Raw genomic sequence first — 22488 nt, 5'->3', positions numbered from 1 at the left:
TTGTGTAGTTAAGGACATTTTGACTCAAAATGGGACTGAAGGTAAAAGAGGCAAATGGATTTCCACAATATTGGAATATGACATAGAGATAAAGCTCACCAAGCTCATCAAAGGCCAAGGTTTAACCAAACTCATGGCTGAATCAAACTGTTAGGCCTTAGATATCAACTTTATTAGTGCCCTTGATGATCAGGAGGAGATGGCGACTCCACAGATCAGTGAACCTTTTACTGATTCACCCTGGTATGCAGATATTACATTTGTATTACTAAACTTACAAGCTCCTCCTGGATTGACAAGAACTAAAGCTAGATTCTTAAAAATGAAGTCATTAAGATATTGTATTATAGATAATGCATTGTTTTGGAAGGACAATAGTGGTATTCTTTTAACCTTTTTGTTGAAAGATGAAGCTGACAAGATTTTACAAGAGTTTCATGCAGGGGATTGTGGAGGACACTTGTACTGGAAAAGTATTGCTGACAAAATTCTGAGGACTACTTTCTATTGGCCTAATTTGTTTGCAGATGTTAAAAAACATGTGACCTCCTGTCATAAATGCTAGATTTTTGAGGGAAAGAGAAAACTTTTACCCTTGCCTCTTAAACCAATTTCCACTGAGATGCCATTTCAACAATGGGGGTTAGACTTCATTGGAGAAATACACCCAGCCTCCTCAGCTCAACACAAGTGGATTTTGTCAGCCACATACTATTTTACCAAATGGATAGAGGCCATACCTCTAGGAAATCCACAGACAATGTCATAATCTCTTTCCTAGAGAGTAATATCTTGTCAAGATTTGGATGTCCCCAGAAGCTCATTACTGATAATGCAGCTACCTTTAAATCCAAAAGAATGATAGATTTCTGTAACAAGTACCACATCACCCTTGGATATTCCACAACCTAATACCCTCAAGGTAATGGACTAGCAGAGTCATCCAACAAAAGCCTGGTCAATATTATTAAAAAATTACTGGAAGATAACAAAAAGACATGGAATAAGAAGTTAGTCAATGCCTTATGGGCAGATAGACTGACTACTAAGAATTCCATTGGAACATCACCCTATCAGCTGGTTTATGGGATGGATGTAGTTTTCCCATCATCCTTGGGAGTGCCAATCATGAAGATCCTCTAGGAATTACAGGTGGAACCAAATGATATTCAGGGAAGAATAAATCAAACCATACACCTGCAGCAGATCAAAGAAGAAGTATATGTAAAATCATAGGTAATACAGGAAAAAATCAAGAAAGTCTTTGATAAAAAGACTAAAGCAGATAATTTTTACATAGGAGATAAAGTCCTTAAGTGGGATTCAAGGAGAGAAGACAAAGGCAAGCATGGAAAATTTGATTTTATGTGGCAGGGGCCTTATGTCATTTATGGCTATAGAGGCAACAATGCCTTTTTCTTGACAAACATAGATGGATCAGATCTACCAGGAGGACCTGTTAATGGTAGGATGCTGAAGCATTATTTTTCCACTGAATCACAATAGTTCACTTTACTTTGCATCACTGTACATATCATTGCAGAGTATAGATTGGATTGGGTGGTAATCCCTTGAAGTTGAAGCTCGGAGAGAAGGCCCTGAGCTTTGAAGGATTCACTGTCATAAGTATTAATAAAGAAAAATCACAAAAGGACAGTTCACAAGGTAACTATAGTCACAATTCAGAGGCTATTGATATTCATAGTTCTTGACATTTCACCAAAAAATTCCATCCCCATGTGGAGCCACTGTTAGAGTCCTATAGTGATAGGATTCATAAATTTGAATTGGATAAGGTTAACTCTTGTAATTTTATACATACTTTTTCTTTCTACAAATATTTTCCATATTAAAATTAAAAATTTTAAAGAGGATATGTCCTAAAAGAAATATCAAAGGACAAGAAAAATAAGAAAAGATAAAAAAAAAATACAAAAAAGGAAAAAATATGAACCCCAAACAAAAAACAGATCATGAAAGTGTGCAAGTCCAAGTGCCACTACTCTTTACTTTACTGTCTTAAATAATGGTTGTGTGCAGCTTGTCATATATGCCACAACCCATGATAGTCAAACTGTTCAATCTTGACTACATGATTTGAATTTCATGTTCATAGTTAGAGAATAAAATCTGGCCAAACAGTTTAATCTTGGCAGATCATTAGATAGGTAGAGAACTAAAAGGAGCTCATCAGTTTAATCTGAGCCCTTCGAAGATATAAGGTTAGAAGTAGATAGTTTGTTTTATAAAAGAAAAGGGTTTTCTAGCTTAAGTGCACCCACCAAAGTGAAGAAAAAATGTTAGGGTAGGTAAAAGGGTAAGTAAATAAAAGGTTGCAAAAATACAAGTCATTTGGAGCATAAGCACTATTATCATGCTTATCTATGTGTTTCAAGTGCACATGAGCAGTTATCAATGAAAAAAGCATGCTCATAAGCTGATTTTCCTAAGTCCCCCTTCATTACATTTCACCCCCACTCTATACTCACTAATTTCCCTTTTACCCCTTCATGGCTTATGAAAACCCCTTCCCCCTCATTTTTACTCCTACCCCTTAGTTTCACACATTTCCCTAGTCAATTACTCCTAAAATCCATTCCCCTAAGTGTGAAACCCATTCCCCCCTTTTTAAAATCATGTTTTCCCTTTAATAATTACCTAGAAACCCCTCTAAACCCTTTATCCTAACTCTAAAACCCCCCCGCTTCACTAACTCCGCCACTTAATCATTTTCCGGACTAAACTCGAGTTTAACCCACCACCCTAGTGAGGTAAACTAACTTCGCTACCCCCAAAACTCCAAAGTTTAATTAAATATGTGATTAATCATGGGTTAATTACTCTAAACAGTGATTAAAACCCACGGGTCCCGCCAACCTCCGCCCAATCACCCGATTGCGCAACTTTTCGACGTGATGGCCGTCCGATCATCCACCCCCAGATCCAATGACCATCGCGCATATTGCGCTCGCGCGATATCCGACCTTCAATGGCCCGAGAGCACATGATATGGGTGGTTTTTCTTGGGGCCCATCTGCCTGCGGGTCAGCTTCTGGCATAGATTGTGTTCCCCCGACAAAATACCGCTCGACCCCCATAAGCAGTGCAATGACCTCCAAAACCACTTCTCCACCAAAATAAAAACCAACACTGTTCATAAAGCATGTTTACCCGCCATTTTTCCAACCATTCGTGGTTAAAAGCCTTCCAACCCCATTTTTACCGTTTTTCTCTCAAATCACACTGTTGAACCTCTGAAGCCCCTGCGGCTTCCGAACTCTTGCGATCAACTGTCAACTACGAGAGCTTGTCGACACCACCATTGTACACAATCCTAGTAGCAAAAGCCCTCTGCAAACCCCAATTGAAAACCAGTTGCATCCCCGACTGTAAATTCCAAGTATTTGGGCAAAAAACCAGAATTGTCCCCTCTTTAATGAAAAAATATTAAATTATTAAAATAACTAAAAGGATTTAATTAATTTCAATTAAAATTGAGAGTCTACCATTCCCAAAGTACCAGAACCCCAACCTACAACCAGCTCGTACCCTACCTTGGTGTTATTGGGAAATCCAGTGTCTATGTAGTGCTGCTAGTCCCACTAAGGCTAGTAGCTACCTTAGAAACAAACAAACTAAAACTACTTTCATTTTCCTTTATGAGAAATAGATAAGAGGGGAATAAAGGAGACCAACCTCTATCTTGTGCTTGGTTCCTTGCTTGATTCCTCTCCCTTCTGATAGACCTTTGCCACTCGCTTCTTCGTCTACCCAGCTTCAAAGAGCACCTGTAGAATCAAAGCAGCATAACACTATCCAAGAACATAGATCTATTATCATAAACAACATAAGACCAGATATATATTGACCACACAAATGCATATATCATCAATCATACAAGAGTGTGGAGGAAAACTTGAATAGCTTTATTAATAATCAAGAGAAGCAAAGAGGATTACAACCAATTGTTCTGACCCAACATCATCCTCTCAGCAAGAAAGCTCTTCTTCACCTCATGAAAAGCTTAGATCACCCAACACTATGATGTTGCACCAAGAAACCAGTAGCACTTCCTTACAAGATATAAAATTCCAGCCTCCGACCTCTGGATCTCTGGGATGAGAGATCTATATATAGATATTTGCAGAGGTGTGAGTCAGCTTTGGGTTTTTGATTAGTGTCTTCTCTCTAATAGTTCTCGTTTCCACTTGGAGATCTCATTGATCTCTTACTCATCCTTGGGTGATTTTGAGAGGCAAGTGTCACATGAGAAGTTTTTGGAAGATTCCATGATCATCCATGTTACACTAAAAAATGTCACCATGGCTATTTACAGTTAGTATGGCTCCATCAACAGTCATGCTATCCTCCTGGGCAAGTCTCATGCCTCTGCTCTCCATGTCAAACTTCAAGAAAGAGAGAAAGTCTTTGTAAATGTGTTTATCTCTAGGTACGCAAATTTTCTCGGCCTTACCTACGGGTACGCACCTAATGTTCACAAAAGTTGCGTACTTGTACGATCTGTATGTAAAGGGGCAGGTGCGTACCCCTGTAAAGGTCAAAAAGCACAAGTTTCACTCCAAAAAAGTTACTTGTGGTCATTTCTAGAGGCTTCTAGAAGTATGTTTGACGTGTATGAAGCGCCTCCAGATGGTTCATGTACCCCCACCAAAGAGGAACTTATCCCATCAATAAGGGAGCTATCCCATCCAAAGAGGGGCTTATCCCATTGATGGTGGACCTGAATAACTTCCTCTAGAGCACTATAAATACAGGCATGGGCCAAAGGGAGAGGAGGTTGAGAGCTAAACATTTCTAAGGGTAGATGCTGCTGGAATTAGGACTCCCATTTAGAAGCTTGTAAGGAGAGATTGCCATCTTTGCTTGTTCTATTTGGAGGTGGGTGAGCTTTGTCAAAGTAAAGGAGAACTCTTGATGGACCCTGGGAGGGACTTGCACAACACCAAGGCTCAGGTTGTAATTGTTCCTTTTGTTTCCTATTAATGCAAATGAGTCCATTCTTCTCAATAACTTGTTAATTATGAGTTGTTTCATGTACTCCTTGGTCTATGTGTTAAATATGTTTTATTTTATGAGATTATCAAGTGCTATTTAATCGTTTGATTGTTAGTGAACGCAGGTTTCAAAGTGAAGGAGGAGCTCATCTGGATCAGCGAGGCTGGACTGCTACAACAGCGTTGGACTACAGGTAGGATCTAAACACTTGATTTCTTATATAGTAAATGCATGTTTAGAGAAGGATTGCTCTTGTTTGTCTTGTTTGTCACTAGAGAGTCTTAGGCTCCTAGGGAGGTCGGTTGTGCCCGCACTATCGACTCTTTCCGCCTGACAAAATGGCGACTCCACTGGGGAATCCATTGATGTGAAAGTTTTTTCCTTTGTATAAAACTTTGATCTGAGAAAAATCATTTATTTTCTGGTTTTGGGTTCTGTGACTTTGTATTTGGGTGGGTTAGCTTAGGGTTAGATTGAATTTAGTTTTTCTTGACTTTTTCAGTAGTACGCACCCTCTGAGTATTGCACAGTGCGTACCTGTACGCACTGTTACTGTGTGCATAGAGCGGGCCTGCACCTGTCTTAACAGGTTGCCTACGTACCCTGCTAAAAATTAAGAAATTTCCATTTTTTACATTTTTTCTCTTAGATTTTGCTTTTTCTTAGTTTTTAATGCCCATATCCATTAGTCTCTTGTCAAAGATCTTCACCTGAACTTGTTTCGATAGCATTGAGTGTTTTAGTGGATTTCATAGAAGTTTAAGCCCTAGGGTTTGATTTTTGAGTAGGTCCTGTAGTGACTTTGGCGGTAGAAGTTGTCAAGCCTTAGATCTCTCTGGTTTTGTTAGCCTTCTTAGGAGTCTGACCTGTCATAAAGTCTACCTATGAGAGCAACTTACCTTTGAGTTGTCCATTTGGCAAATTTCGAAGTGCTTATTGATTGAGTATTGAATTCCATTTTACAAAAAGAACAAAAAGATTTGAGTTTTGTTTTGACTGGTCTTTTGATTCTGCATTAGCTGGTCCTTGGCTTGATTGTGGTCAAGTAAAACAACCTAGAATCATCTTTGTAGGCTTTTGCCTCGTTAGGTTTGCTTAAAGTAAATTTCTTTTTGATTTGCTTGTGAGTCAATTTTTCATAGATTTTATAGCTTTTGAGATTGATTTTAATTTTATATGCTTTATTAAATAAGAGAAAATACAAAAACATCTCCTTTGAAAAGTTTTGTTTCAAGTAGCTTTGAGGGATTTTGAAAGAAAAAGAATTTTTCGTGCACGTAAGGAGTGGTCATGTTTGTATGCTTGGAAAGATAAAGAGAATTGTTTCTTTGATTGTCTTTACTAAAAAAGTTGTTTTCTATAAAGTTTGCATTTTCCAACTCTCTTAGTTAGGAGTTTCATTGAAAGAGAAAAGTAGCGTAAATCATCTTAGGTTCATCTTTGTAGTGGTTTGTGTCGAGTCTACACACCATTGGTTTCATTTCCGCTACCTTTTGTCTTTAAGAAAAACCATAAAATTAACGCTTAAAGTAAAATCAACTTAGTAACTTTTATTTACTAGGGCTCTGAAACACCAATTTAGATCAGGCTAGTGTCTTGGAGTAGGAGAGTAATTAACTCTCCAAGACAACAAAACCAAACACGTAGCTTATCTTGTGATAGAATAAATCCAATTGTCTCATTTGTACTCTGGGAAAGCTCCTCTTAAAGGAGAAGCACGAGCTCGTGTCCGAACCAGTGAGGGGATCAATCCTCCCTCGTTGGGAACGACACCAGACACGCACGTATTACAAACAATAAACCTCAGATTACCCATTGTCGAGGAGCCAGGGGTCACTTGTCGGTAAACCTTAGATTATTGTCAAGGAACCGGCAAGGGGACTGAGCTTGATACTCTGCCCTTGCGTGCTGTCAGAGTGTAGACTGTTCCCCCAGGTGCATTTGTTGCGGTTGGTAACCTTAGTGACCATTATCTTTAGGATTCTACCGAGGTGACGGTGGAGGGAAGATCCCACTATACCTGGAGCAGACGTTGGCTAGACTCACTTGGATTTTCCGGGGGGTTCACTTCACTCGAGACGGTTAAAGTGGAGGAACTTGTGCCGGTCTATTCATTAAGCAGGTTGCCGGGGTAACTGTTCCACCCGCCACTTCTGTACTGAATCCGGCGATGTTTGGTTTCATCTCAAACTAGCGTTTTCGGTCTGGAAGGCTACTGTTTGTGCTTGGTTTGACGCCCTAGATTCTTTAGGCGTGTGATTCAAATTTGTTTGGTTCTTTAGCGACTTTAGGTGGTTTGATTTGATATTTTACTTTGTTTTTGTGTGTAGTAGTTAAAAGTTTTTAGCTGTGGCGGAATTACCGAGACAGTCCCGTAGACTTCGGGGCAAGTCACCTGAGATTGTCACCGGAACTGATTTGTTGAGGAAACTCCGTAGATCATGGGGTGGATCTCCTGAAAACGTCCCGGGTCAGTACGAAGGATTGAAGGTCCTTGTAACTCCTCCTAGTGGCAGTAAAGTAGGTTCACCTGAAGAAGGAGAATCTTCCTTGGTAGTCCATCCAGATTACCAAAGTCTAGAGACAGGTTATAATCCCGAAGCTGTTACAGTTTCTGAGCTTGATGGTAGTTTTTCGTCTACTAGTGATACAGGCGAAGAACCTGAAATATCTGAACCTATTACTCCAACTTCTAGTGTTCTAGATTCACCAAGAGTAGAACGAGTTATCACCGAAAATCTTCCTACTGGTCTGATTGCTATTGAAGAACTTGCTCCAGAGGAAGAAATAGGCGTCTCTAACCTTGAAGATCAACTTACTATTGAGCTCAGGGAGCGTGAATCTATCTTTTACAGTCCTCCTAGAAGTACTACTTGATACCTTTCGTTAACCAATTATTTAGATAACTCATGGATAGGTTTTTCTACACCTCGTACTCCTTTTCCACCTGGAGGTATTTATACTCCTGTAAATATGTTTGGTCAGTCGTCCGTGTTTACTCAAACTCCTGAATCTTTCTTACACGGTGGTCCTTCTATTCTCACCGGGTATCAATCACTTTCTGGTACTTTTGCGGGGGCATCTCCTCAACCCATTGATCATGGGTTATTAGCTGGAAACAATGGTAATATACCGTTGGGTGTAGGAGACATTTACATGATGTCAGGTTCAGTTCCCGTTTCTCAACCTCAAGGTGGCCAATTACCGCCTGGGGGGCAACCTCAATTAACCCCTGGGGGGCAACCTCAAGGTACACAAATTGTGTCTGGGGGGCAACCTCAAGGTCAGTATGTACCTATGGTGCAATACATGCCTCAAGGTCAACCCCAGCCTCAATATGTACCCCAGGGTCAACCTCAGTATCAATATTTACCTCAAGGGTATCAACCCCAAGGGTATCAACCTCAGGGTCAAGGTCAACCCCAGTATCCCTATTTACCCCAAGGTTATCAACCTCAAGGTCAATACTCGAGTCAAGGTTTTCAACCACCTCAAGGTCAGTCATATGTTCAAGGTATGGGAACTGTACCTTTAAGTTATCAATCCTATCCTCAATCCGGTTATGGATCTCAGTATTCTCAACCTGTTACGGGTCAATTCCCCGGAATGATGGTGCGGGATCCATCACAGGGTCAACACGTGTTGCAGCCAAGTATACAGTTGGTATCTCAAGCTGGACAACTCGTAGTTTCTGGTCCACCCCAGCAACCACAACCTGTCTAGTCAAATGTTCAAAATTCTGTAACTCTGAGGCTGAGAGGGTTTTGAATGATTATCACTCTGGAGCATGTGGCGGTCATATGTCTGGGTATGCCACAGCTCAGAAGGTGTTGTGCGCTAGCTATTTCTGGCCGTCCATGTTTAAAGATTGTATCATTGCGGTTCGAAAGTGCCACAACTGTCAAGTGTTTGATTGCAAGATGCGCGCACCACCTGCTCCTCTCCATCCTATAATTGCCGTTGGTTCTTTCGCCAAATGGGGTATCGATTTTATTACTTGTAACCCTCACTCGGCCGGGGGGCATGCGTATATCATCCTCGCGGTTGATTATTTTACTAAATGGGCCGAGGCGATGCCTACATTCGACGCAAGCGGCAAAAAAGCTGCAGTTTTCGTATTCAATCACATTATAACTAGGTTTGGTGTCCCACAAGCAATCATCACTGACCATGGGAGCCATTTTCGAAACATCATGATGACTGAGCTTACAAGCCAGCTTGGTTTGCGCCACGATAGCTCTACTCCTTATTATCCGCAAGCCAACGGTTTGGTTGAGTCTATCAACAAAGTTCTGGTTATCATGATCCGACGAATCATTGGTATTCATCGGTCGAATTTGCACAACATGTTATTTTCAGCGCTATGGGCATACCTAACTTCAGTGAAAACTTCAACAGGGTTCACTCCTTTCCAGCTAGTTTATGGCTTGGAAGCTGTGTTACCCATTGAATGCGAAATCCCATCACTTCAAATGGCTGTCGAATTACTCCCAGCTACTTCCGAAGAGGAGAAACGTTTATTATACTTAGCTCAATTAGATGAGACTCGACGTGACGCTGCATTGGCAATCGAGACTCACGCGAAGCGAATGAAAGCTCAGTATGATAGAAATGTGACCCCTCAGAGTTTTCAGAGGGAGACCTAGTGTTGTTATATGATCAAGCTAATGATAAACTAGGTGCTGGAAAATTCGTTCCTATGTGGCATGGACCCTACATTGTAAAGCGAAAGCTAGCAAAAGGGGCCTATGAGCTGGTAGATTTTGATGGGGACTCTTTGGGTAAACCCAGAAATGGACTTTACCTAAAGAGGTATTATGCTTAAATGGTGGGTGTGGAGATTTTTAGTTAGGTTAGGTTTTCTTTCTAGCTAGTATGTTTGTTAGTTTAGATAGTGTGCTTAGCTTAGAAAGTGTGTTTTTTGTCGTTATTCTGGCTTATCTTGGTTTTACTCTTGATATTGCAGATGTCGACGCCTCTCCAAACGTACATTGGATTTGCCGATGGTGCTTGTCGTAGTACACGGAATATCCCTTCCGCAGCTTGGGTTATCTATTCGCCCTCTGACGAGTTAGTTTCTATGCATGGGGTGAGCCTCGGTAAAACGACGAACAACATTGCAGAATACAGCGCAGTGGTTGAATTATTGTCTGAATCTATTTCATTTGGAATTCGATGTTTGATAGTGAGGTTAGATTCTGAACTCGTTGTATTACATCTTAATAGAGTATATGCCATTAGAAATCCTGTGTTATTAAGATTGTTTTTGAGAGTGCGTCTCTTGGAACGTGAATTTGATTACATTGAATATCAGCATATTCCAAGGTCTTTAAATGCATTAGCAGATGCAATTGCTTCTCGAATGTTGGACAAACATTTACGATGATCATGCAAGTAAATTTAAAAAAAAACATTTCATCACATATGTTAAACAAAATGAGCCGGTAATAATGATATATATATATATATATATATATATATATATATATATTAGGAGTGTGTCAAAAATATACATCGTCTTCGATCATAGGTTGAAAAACACCTTATGATTGGCAAAAATGATAAGTACAAAAAGCCAAAAATGTCATATGTGTCTACAAAAGTGACTAGTCAATCACTGGTGGTGCTCTCTATACGAGACCACTGCCCGCGCTACCCTACACAAGAACCTCCTAAAAGGTCCTGGGACTGCAACCACATAGCGCTGAAGTCGAATGGGAATGTCATCTATGGTGGTCTCTGGTATATCCGCCGTCAGACGCTCTAGATCCTGTTCCAGCTCGGCTAAGGTCTCTGCGGCCGCATACTGTGGGGCTGGTGCTGGTACAGCTGGTACTCTCCTCTCAAAAGCCCGAAGGTTGGCTGGACGCCGTGGACCTACATCTGCATTTTGAAAATTTGCGTTGTCAATTTTGAGGCGATATATAAAAACAAAAAAATATATATACATAATTTGAAAACTCGTGAAAAATGAAATACCTCTATGGTCCCACTGTTCTCCCTGTGGAAGAACCATGTCCGGATCATTCCAAAAATCCATTCCGGCATAAGGAAAGTCCTGAATAGCAAAGACCTGTCTCTCTAGCCAATGAAAGTAACCATCAGGAAATCGAACAACTGCTGCTCCTTCATCAGGATGTCGGGCCATTACCGCAACCCATCTCGTCAACTTAAGCTCCCGAGGAGCCCCAACTGGAACTGTAAGATGCTGGGGGACCAGCATTGGAACTCTCTCTAGGGCAAAGCTCACGACTAAAGGCCCATATCCAAAGGTCTTCAGTTGTCCTCGCTTTGCCCTGGTTAGTTGGCCCTTCAAATTAGCCAACACAACATCGCAGAAGTTGAAAATGGTGCCTTGGAAGCAGTCTATAGCCATCCGCATTTGGGACCCGGTGGCTTGGTGCAAAGTGGCCGCGCCGCAAAGTCTGGTAACAGTAAAGGCTATCACCATAAGTTCAGGTCGGGATATGTACTTGATTTCTATCCCCTTCTCATGGTTTTGGTTGTTGCACCACTCTAGCTGGAGACTAGCAAGGGATTGGCCACCCGGCCTAGTCCCGAATAGAGAAAGTTGCTCGCCCCTGTTAGGCAAGCCAGTGAGAAAATATATGTCGGAGGGCTCTATCTCGAGCTGGTGCTCTCCGATGTAGAAACATTGCTCCTGAATGTTCCACCTTTCAACCAGCCACTCAAGGAATGGCACCTGGCCCCTCATGCCAGGTATGGCCCAGTATTTGTACAGTCCGCACGCTTTTAATGCATCAATGGAAGGTTGATGACCTATCGCGGCCAAATCAACGTCCTCGTGCTCTCTTTCGTGCCAATCAAGCATGGCGTGCTCCCTGCACATCATAAAACATCAGTTAGGATCCATAAAATTTAAAAATTTTGGTCTATTTTGGAGGTATGAGGGTTTCAATTTGTGTTTTGCGGGGTATGCACCCCGGCCTTTAGGGACAGAGCGTCCGGACGCAGCTTCCCTTAAGGCCGGGTGCGTACACCCCGTAATTTTCCCATTTGGAAAATATCGGGGTACGCAGGTCAGCAGTGCATGACCTGCGTACCCCGAAGTGCGCATCTTGAAACCCCAAGACCCCCAAAAAATCAAATAAAAGCTTAAAAATGAATTCTAAACGGATGGAAATCAAGAGAGGGGTGTTGTAGAATACCTGGTGAAACGGCGTTCGATTCTGACGGTCAGATTCTCCGCAATCTCCACGGGAAGTTTCTTGTCAAAAGCCCTTTTCTCAACCTCAACAGTAAAATGGTAAAAATGACATGGTAAAAAGTCCTTTTATAGGTTTTTTGGATGAATGAATGCTAAGTTTGTTTATTTTTCACCATGAAAGGACATTTTTCAATGTATTTTTACCCATCTTAAACAGGTATGAGTAATGTGTCGTTTTTGTGCAGGACAAAAGTTCTTTAGCGGAAAATCATCATTTTTCATGAACCAAAACATCAGAGTCATCTTTTAAGCTCTTTTCTGACTCCTAAAACATGAAAAGATCGCCGAGTGTTTCTTTTACACTCGTTAAAATGGAATTAAAAGACGGTCCCCTTATAGCTCTTTTCTGACCATAAAAATAGGAAAAGATTGCTGGGTTTTTTTCGTTTCAAACTCGATACGGAAATAAAACGACGTGTCCTTGATCGCTTTTTACTTTTCAGGTCAGAGACACTAATCATGAAAGTACTCCTTGGTCGCAAGATCAAGCGATTCTCCCAGGTATTATTTTATACTTTTTCGGGCTTGGGGGACACAAATTTACGAAAAAGTTCAACCTGGAGTCTTCTTAAGTTTTTCAGACTCTCTAAAATTGAAAAACGCCGAGTTTCTCCTATACTGGGCTCGTTAAAATTTCACAGTAAAGGACCTGTTCAATTACAAACAGGAACGAACCACTCCTTCCTAGGGTTCGAATCAAAACTAGGTTGGACTCATCCGAAGGATGAGCTTATAATCAAGCATATGTTATCCTCCTCAAGATTGTTAAAAATAAAGAGGTACTTGCCAGAAATGGTGGGGGAAAAGAGAGAAGAATGAGCCTATTTGTTATCTTTTGTCTCAGAAGAAACTTTATTACCACTCTTGGACACGACACTTTTCATTCACCTGGGTTGGGAAATCCTTTGCCTCACAGTTGATCAAACCACATTGAAAGTCTTCAGTCGGGTTCCGGGGATTAACTTTGAGTCATTCGTCACCAAGCCATCTGTTGTGTCGTTATGTGTTCAAGAGGTCTGCAAGCAAAAATTTCATCTGCAAAATACTTGTCATCCATTTGACCATCCCTGAGTCAGTCCTTATAGCAACATTTCTTCAACTTGAAAAATGGTTTCGTGTTGTGTGCTTGCCTGCAACGGGTCACTTTCTATCAACATCAGCACATTATCTAGAGAGATGACTTAGAAATCGTCAGTACCTTGAAGTCTGCATGCATCAATGGCAGGTTTCTCGCCTTTGACGTCAGTTTACATCATTGACTTTCGATCGAAGGATTCCGTGAAATGTTTGACATCAACTCATTCATTCATATCTCATGGATTGTACTGGGTACTTTGAGAACCATTGACATTACTGGTGGTCTCTCTCACACTTGTTAACAGTTTACATCATCGACTAGTAATCAAGTGGTTTCTACCATGTTCGACATCAACTCATTTATTCGCATGGCTAGAATCGTACCAATTCAGGAAGTAGAAATGAAGACCCTGGATCTAGTTTCCACCATCCAGGCTGCGAGGAGTTTTGTATTCATTATCTAGTAGACTAATCATAAACAGATGGCTGCGCCCATACTGTGTCTACAAAAGTCTATGATTATGATGTACTGCAAGATCATTCCTGTATCAGAGTAGTTAGTCTGTTAGTTAAAGTTTTGATCTGAGTATGGGAATGCCTACCTCAGCGATGATATAATCTTATACATGTATTTTGTGTTGAAAATTGCAGGTTCTGACCAGGCTCTCCACGAGATAATCTTTGAAATGATAAAGCGCTTCACCCTTCCTAGATAATACAAAACCCTAATCTACTACAGGCTTCACACTTTAGGGGGCAATCTGTTACACTAAAAAATGTCACCATGGCTATTTAAAGTTAGTATGGCTCCATCAACATTCATGCTATCCTCCTGGGCAAGTCTCATGCCTTTGCTCTCCATGTCAAACTTCAAGAAAGAGAGAAAGTCTTTGTAAATGTGTTTATCTCTGGGTACGCAGATTCTCTCGGCCTTACCTGCGGGTATGCACCTAATGTTCACAAAAGCTGCGTACTTGTACGCTCTGTATGTAAAGGGGCAGGTGCGTACCCCTGTAAAGGTCAAAAAGCACAAGTTTCACTCCAAAAAAGTTACTTGTGGTCATTTCTAGAGGCTTCTAGAAGTATGTTTGACGTGTATGAAGCGCCTCCAGATGGTTCATGTACCCCTACCAAAGAGGAACTTATCCCATCAATAAGGGAGCTATCCCATCCAAAGAGGGGCTTATCCCATTGATGGTGGACCTGAATAACTTCCTCTAGAGCACTGTAAATACAGGCATGGGCCAAAGGGAGAGGAGGTTGAAAGCTAAACATTTCTAAGGGTAGATGCTGCTGGAATTAGGACTCCCATTTAGAAGCTTGTAAGGAGAGATTGCCATCTTTGCTTGTTCTATTTGGAGGTGGGTGAGCTTTGTCAAAGTAAAGGAGAACTCTTGATGGACCCTGGGAGGGACTTGCACAACACCAAGGCTCAGGTTGTAATTGTTCCTTTTGTTTCCTATTAATGCAAATAAGTCCATTCTTCTCAATAACTTATTATTTATGAGTTGTTTCATGTACTCCTTGGTCTATGTGTTAAATATGTTTTATTTTATGAGATTATCAAGTGCTATTTAATCGTTTGATTGTTAGTGAACGCAGGTTTCAAAGTGAAGGAGGAGCTCATCCGGATCAGTGAGGCTGGACTGCTACAACAGCGTTGGACTACAGGTAGGATCTAAACACTTGATTTCTTATATAGTAAATGCATGTTTAGAGAAGGATTGCTCTTGTTTGTCTTGTTTGTCACTAGAGAGTCTTAGGCTCCTAGGGAGGTCGGTTGTGTCCGCACTATCGACTCTTTCCGCCTGACAATCCATCTCACAAACTGTCTCCACCACTTGTCTATTCTCATCCATCGCACCCTATAGAAGGGATTTTCAGTATGCATCACACCTCCCGTGTGCATTTAGGTGGGATGCATCGCACCCTCAACACTGAGCAATCAATATGGTCCAGTTTTGACCATTTCTGAGTAGTTTTTCGTGGAGAACTTCTGGGAGATGATGTAATCAGTTGACCTTGTTCTTTTAGGGGTCGGAACAACACTTTTAGGGACTTACGAGCCCTTGGTTTATGGACAATTATGATTGGGGTTGTAGTGCCCAAAAATGTCTATAACAGTTGCCCCCCTAAAGCATGAGGTCGTTGATAAGATACAATACAATACATTATCTTCATAATATTTTCATGATCTAGCTGAGGCCGACATTCCCATGCTCAACTTTATAAATTCATTTTCATGTACATAAGATAGACAATCGTCTGTGTGCAGACTGATGATTTTGGTAGAGCCATCATCCCTTAGGTTGGATGATTATTTGTGCAGTAATGATGTACATTTGATGTCTTTATTTTTCTTGAATATATATCGCGCCCAGATGGATGAAACTAGATCCGGGGTCTTCAATCTCGTTCAATCTTCACTCAAAGTACAAGTCAATCCAAGTGAGATATGTTATGGAGTCGAACATGGAAAGACATCGCCTGATTACCAGCCAATGTTGTAAGCTGTTAACAGGCACGAGAGGAATCACCGATAATGATGATGACCCTCAAGGTACTATAGTACAATTCATGTGGTGTGAATAAGGGACTTGGCGTCGAACACCACGCAAAATATTTCGGTCGAAGGCCATTGATGTAAACCTGTCGCCGGAAGTGAGAAACTTGCCTTTGAGGCATGCAAGCTTCAAAAGTACTGAAAGGGTTGTTCCTAGATCGACTTCCTGGATAATGAGCTGATGTCGACAAGAAACGCTCTGTCATAGGAGGGCCTTAGTGAGTCCCACATCAATGACACAGAATGGAGTAAATGATTTTAATGGAGGTGAAAATGATCTGACGACATAAGGTTCAGGGTGGCGACTATGAAAGAATGGAGCGTAAAGGTATTGTAGCTGATGAGACATAGGCAAATTCTCTGAGCGACTTCTCTTGAACATATCGGTGACACTGACATGATGGATTGGTAGCGTTAACCCCAAATATGGATGGTGTGATGGACCAATGGTGATATGACCAGTGAACGGAACAATCCAACCCGACTCGGATGTGGAGTGAAAGTGTCATGTTCAAGAGCGACTTGCTACCAATAAAGTTTCTTCAAGTTTTCTTCCCAATTTTTCCCCAGTCATTGCTAACCAGTACCTCTTTATTTTTGTCAAGCTTGAGGAGGATAACATATGCTTGTTCTATAATTTTCCCTTCGGGCAAACCCATCGCTATGTTTTAACGAGCCTAGCGATAGTGAAACTCGTTCTTGTCTGTATGGACAAGTTTGTCGCTATTCGGTTTTAACGAGTTTAACGACAAAGATAACTCGGTAATTTTCAATTTTAGAGAGTCTGAAAAGGGACATAAAGAAAACTCCAAAAATCCTTTTTCGTCATATAATCCCTTAAGTCCGAAAAAGTATAAAATAATACAAAAGGGATGAATTTTCGGTAATTTTAACGAGCCGAACAAAACAAGCGCTCGATATTTTTGTGTAATAATCCCTCAGGTTCAAAAAGATTAAAATCTAAAGGAGGGATAGCACTTCCGGTCAATTTAACGAGCTGGAGAGGCCAATTGCTCGGCAATCTTTTCATATTTTACGAGTCAGATGAAAAGAGCTTAAAGGAGACTCGTTTTTCGAGGAATGAGTGATAAATTCGGGTAGCAGCTAATTCCAGGTAAGGTTTGGAATTTTCCAATCTCGGCAGTGTCTTAAGGATGGCTAACAGGATCACTCTTCGTAGCTGTTCCTCAAAAAGGGTAAAAAATCAAATGGAGGTGAATGATTGGCCAAAATAGAGTGGAGGTGATGATGAGAACACGACTAAGGCTTCAAAGGCTAATGATAATACATTCACGATGGTTATTTACCGGAAATTGGTTCATTTTTTAATGAGCTTAAACTCTGGGGGAACATTTTCTCATTGCTTATGTTTATTTTTTAACGAGCTTGAATTCCGCGTTAAAATTGCTCGATGCAGGTTTATTTTTTAACGAGCTTTAACCCTGCGGTAACACTGCTCGTGGCAGGTTTATTTTTTAATGAGCTTGAACCCTGTGGTAACACTGCTCATGATAAGTTTGCATGCCCCCAGCAAAATAACTCAAATCGAGGTGCATGCCCCCCAAGCTTCATTGCATTCATCTCGGTGGTTGGAATGAAGGTTTACCTTCGAGATCTTTGAAAGATTCGACTTTAATTTTACGATATCGTAATCAAAGACTCGATTTGAAAAGGGAGTCGTTTCATTTTTTAATGAGGTTGACACAGTGAAAGAACTATCCTCATGACTCCTTGTTTCATTTTTTAACGAGGTCGACACGAGATAAGAACCATCCTCAAAATCCACCGTATTTATATTATTTGATAGAAAATCAAAAACTGAAGGATGATTAAGGTTGCTAGAATAATCTTCATGGTAATCCGGAAGATGGGAGCGATGGTGGTAATCTTCCCATGGTGCCTCTCCTAACATCATTGACTGAATGATTCCTTTGTTTTAGAATGTACATGCAACCAAGGATTTGAAGAGGTACCATATTCCTTAGACCTATCTATCCAAACACTCGATGAGCGTTGATTTGGGTTTGTCTTCCAGGCCAAGAAAATTGATTGCTACAATATTTCTAAAATGGCGATGACCCATGCTTTCAAAATGTTCAGGAATCTTCCGAATCCATTAGATATAGAAGATTTCATATTGTAGGTTTCCACTCTGGCCACTTCCGCTAGACTACTCGGAGGCGGTAGGGCAAAAGTACCCATTAAGGCAGGGTCTCTTAGGAGGCCTACTCCGATATTTTGAAGCGAATGATTGCTTCCATGGATCATTGGAATGCTTCCCGTAACTTCTGAACTGTTGGGGAGAAATGTTTGTTGGTCGACGATTGTAATTCCTCCTTGAAAGGGAAATGCAATCTTCCTGAAGTAGGTCGACACAACTGCGGCCATGGCATATATCCAGGGCCTTCCCAGTAGGATGTTGTAATTGAGGTTTCCGTCGATTACTTCAACATCAATTTCTACTGTTTTTCCCCCTAGTTCAACTTGCAAGTTACTTAAAATCCCGTATGGAGTGTATGATCGTCCATCAAATGCTTTTAACATCATTGACGATCGCGACAAGGGTGGTGAGCCTAAATTTTTCTAGCAACTCATCGACATAATAGATGTAGATGCCCCCTCATCAATAATTGTTTGATGAATAGTTTTTTTTAGGGCTTTCACTTGAATAAGGAAAGGTAGTTGAGCTGGTAACTGAGGGTCATATCCTTTGTGATTAAAGGATACAAGATTGGAACCTGTTGGGTCAATACCACCTATTACTGATAATAGATCCTGCTTTTGGGAGGGCAATTTTGCGGTACCTCAAGTGTCGACATAGCAGACGACGATTGGGCCAGGTCCTCTACTATATTATAATTTTGTGCTACTTTGGCACGAGGATTAAATGTTGATTTGTGTACTACTCCCTTTGGTGGCTTTATCATTGGCTCAGGAATGATGGGAGGCACAACTTCTGTCGAAGTTGTTGTCGAACTACTAGGTTGATCTTTATCCTTGTTGTTCGACAGCTGTGGATTCCCGTAATCTTTATTCCTTGTCGATATCAAAGCATCATTTTGCTGTTTTGAAATGGACAACATAAGCACTTGGGATCAGGAAGCATTTTGATTAGCAACGAGTTTGGTTCCCGGGTTTGGAAACGGATCAGTCAATACTGCTGAGGTTTTTGAACTCTTAAAGTGTTTCTTAACTTCAGCTTTATGTGGACAATCTCTGGTCTGATGATCCTCATCACATATCTGACACCCCACAGGGGGTTTCCTTTGCCCATAAGGGTTTGCAGAAGGTTTTTCAGGAGATGACTCATCCTGCTTCTTTTTTCTCCCTTTCTTTTGCTTCTTGCCTCTTGGTTGCTTGGTTTCTTTGCCTTTATCAGTCGAGACGACATTTACTTTTGAGTCGAGAAGTTCCTCTTTTTCATTTTGACCGGAAATCTTACGGGCGTTTTTAGATGTAGCCTTTGTCGATTTCGTGTCTGTCGTACCAATCACGCCATCGCCAACATGAGAGCCGTTGTTCGATTTAGGAGGAGGAGGGATGGAAAATTATGGTCTAGGAGCGTCAGGGATTTTATCGTAGAGCGTGACAGACTGAGTATAAATCAAGTCTAAATATTGTGCATGAGTAATAACTTGCTCTTCAGTGACGACTCCTCCTTTTGCCACATCTTCTGTAATGGAAGGTAATAATGACTTAATAAACCATTCAGCTAAAAGCTGATCAGGAACATACATTTTTACCATTCTACGACGACGTCACCACTCATGAATATGATCGGATATGTGAGTGGTCGTTGTTTTCTTGAAATTGGTAAGAAGTTCTGTTCCCGTTTCGTACCTTATCGGTAACTGAAAATGGGTTAAAAAGGTCGTGGCTAGGGCACTGAAGTTGTCAAACGAAGCTCTAGGTAACTCGATATACCATTTTATTGCCGGAACAGTTAACGTCCTTTGAAAAAGGCGAAGCTTAATCGAATCATCGTTTAGGGTGTTTAATGAACACCACAGATGAAATGTCATCACATGATTCGATAGGTCTTCACCCGGATTTCCATTAAATTTAGGAATATCTGACGGAAGTTTATGCGGAATCGCTGGCCACCAAGGGGCATAAGCAATTGGATCGTTCGTTAGCCGATTTAGATCTGGTAACTCTAAAGTTGCCACGAAGGGTAACTGTTGATTCAGGTTTGGCAAAGCATACCCAGGATAAGATGGAATCGCCTGAGCAGTGGGTCTTTTCATACCAGCATAATGTATTTGATGCTGGTAACTTTGATAAGGTTGATGGGCATAACCATTATAATATGGTTGTTGATAACCGCTTTGGAAATGCGGTTGCCCATTACTTACAAAGACTTGTTGCTCAGGTCCTTGATATGATTGCTGGAATGGTGGTTGTTGAGATTGAACCAGCCATGGTTGTTGGACCATTTGCTGTTGTCCAATACTGGATGATTGACCAAGATGAGGAGTCATAGTACTTGTTTGAGCCTGAGTCGCTCCAGATAAGGAGGCACTAACCTGAGGTTGTGATTGAGTCGTTGAGATAAGAGGTTGTTGTATTGCAACCTGAGAAACTTGGGGTTGACATACAACATGTAGTGCTTGTACTTGCGATGCAGTCATTATAGCAGGTATAGTGGGAATATTCGACACAGGGTGGACTGGTTGCATTGAATATACAACCCTTGGTTGCTGAGGCAGTATTGGTACCCAACCGCTGGATGTAATTCTAGTTTGACCTGAAATTTGTTGTAAACTCCCATATGGTTGTTCTCCGGGAGGGAACAATGAAAAGGCATACTGCCCTCCATATGGTGGCAATCCAGTACTTAAAGGGTAGATTGGCCTTTGAAGACACATTGGATCAATTTGTTGAGTTTCAACATAAGAAATACTAGATGATAATCTGGATGAAGAAATAGGAACTGACCATGTTGTCGAAACAGTCCCTGATTGGACTCCGGCTTGTTGTTGATAACTTGTCGGGACAGATGGTATACCGTCGAACATCGTTGGAGTAGCAGCAGGAGGCTCTGCCGCTGCTACGTCGGATGACACAGTCCTGGATGTCGATAGTTGTTCAGACATATCTAGTCTATCCAAAAGATTTTCTAGCGATTTCGATTGACTTTCTTCCACGATTGCGGATTACTCGATCAACTCAAAATAAAGGGGAAAATGATTCCGAATTAAATGAATTTTAGACGCTTTGACACAACTTGTTTTTTCAATTTTTAAGAGTCGAGAAAAAACAAAATATGACTCTAGTCGCCTTCGATTTTTAATGAGCTTGAAGTGACAAGTGCTCAGATGGACCTTTTCTTTTAAGGAGTCTGAAAAGGAATGAAAGAGACTACTCTGGAAATCTAGACAGAGGGATTACCAAACCAATTGCAAAACTGCATAATACTTTTTTCGGTATGGCAGTCAATCTTCCCGAATGCTGTGTTCAGTGCATTGCGATCGATAGGGCGGCAGACACGACTTCCTATGGATAAAGGATAAAACCTATTGTGGTCTCCCAATATATACTCGATGGTACGTGGGAGCACAAGTCCATACTGGCACTTATCGTCTCAAAGTGTAGGAATCACCCAACCAGCAATGAAAACAACAGTTACCAGGCTTTACGACGCCGGAATACGTCTCTAGCCTAGAATTCTAAATGTTGTGCGTTAGGTTCCAAAGCATTTTTAGATTCATTAAATTTATTTTACAGTTGATCTTGCATAATAAATTTGCCTTTCAGGTTCACCGCGTGATGTAGATGTACAATTCCTAAAATGCAATCTAAGATGATCAACAATCGTTTAATCTTCTTTTTGCAATGAAAATCCTAGCTACTAAGGAAAGAGAGATGATATTGTTTCAACATAGAGCAAAGAGCACACACTATATGCACTGTCCTAAATCAAACCAACAAACAGTCTAAATGTAAATGCACATGCATATATTTGTTTTCAGCCTTCTTAATGTGTGAATGATAAAAAGAAAGCTAAGCGCAAATCTGAATTATTTTTCAAAGCGACATTACTAGCAAGTTTCTTTTCAAGACAAAATGAGGACAATGATGACACTTTGCGATTTGGAATTGAAAACTTGCTTTCGACACTTGAAAAACTACTAATTCAAATCAAATATAAGAGTAACAATGTAATCGACTATCAAGAACAATCGGATTCTCTTCTATGACTAAAAACGACACTTGTGACACTTTCAAATCAAGAAACGACAGTTCAATTATGCTACTTCTTTGTAAAAGAGAACTGAAAATGGCTCAAAATACATAAAAACATTTACAGTTCTTTGCACAATGGAGGTGTAATAATGGCAAGGAAGGGGTTTCAACAGAGGTGTACTGACTACAGGCAGCAAAACTCTTGAATAGAACTGGAAAGAGTGAACACAAAAACCAAAATCTAGGAGCAGGAAAGGCCTTGTCTGATCAGCGCACCTGTAACACAGTGAAAAAGAGATGCAGCGCACCTACTACACTCAGGAAGTGTGATGCATCCATAATTCACAGAAGAGACAGTGTGCTGGACTAGGATGAGACTTTAACTGGGTTCCGGGTCACAGTTTGCAGCTCAGTTCAG

The sequence above is a fragment of the Pinus tabuliformis genome, chromosome 7 (assembly GCF_031772625.1).
Source record: "Pinus tabuliformis cultivar Carrire ecotype Pingquan chromosome 7, CPIR1, whole genome shotgun sequence".
NCBI classification, from domain to species: Eukaryota; Viridiplantae; Streptophyta; class Pinopsida; order Pinales; family Pinaceae; genus Pinus; species Pinus tabuliformis.
Note: the sequence above shows the minus strand (reverse complement) of the source record.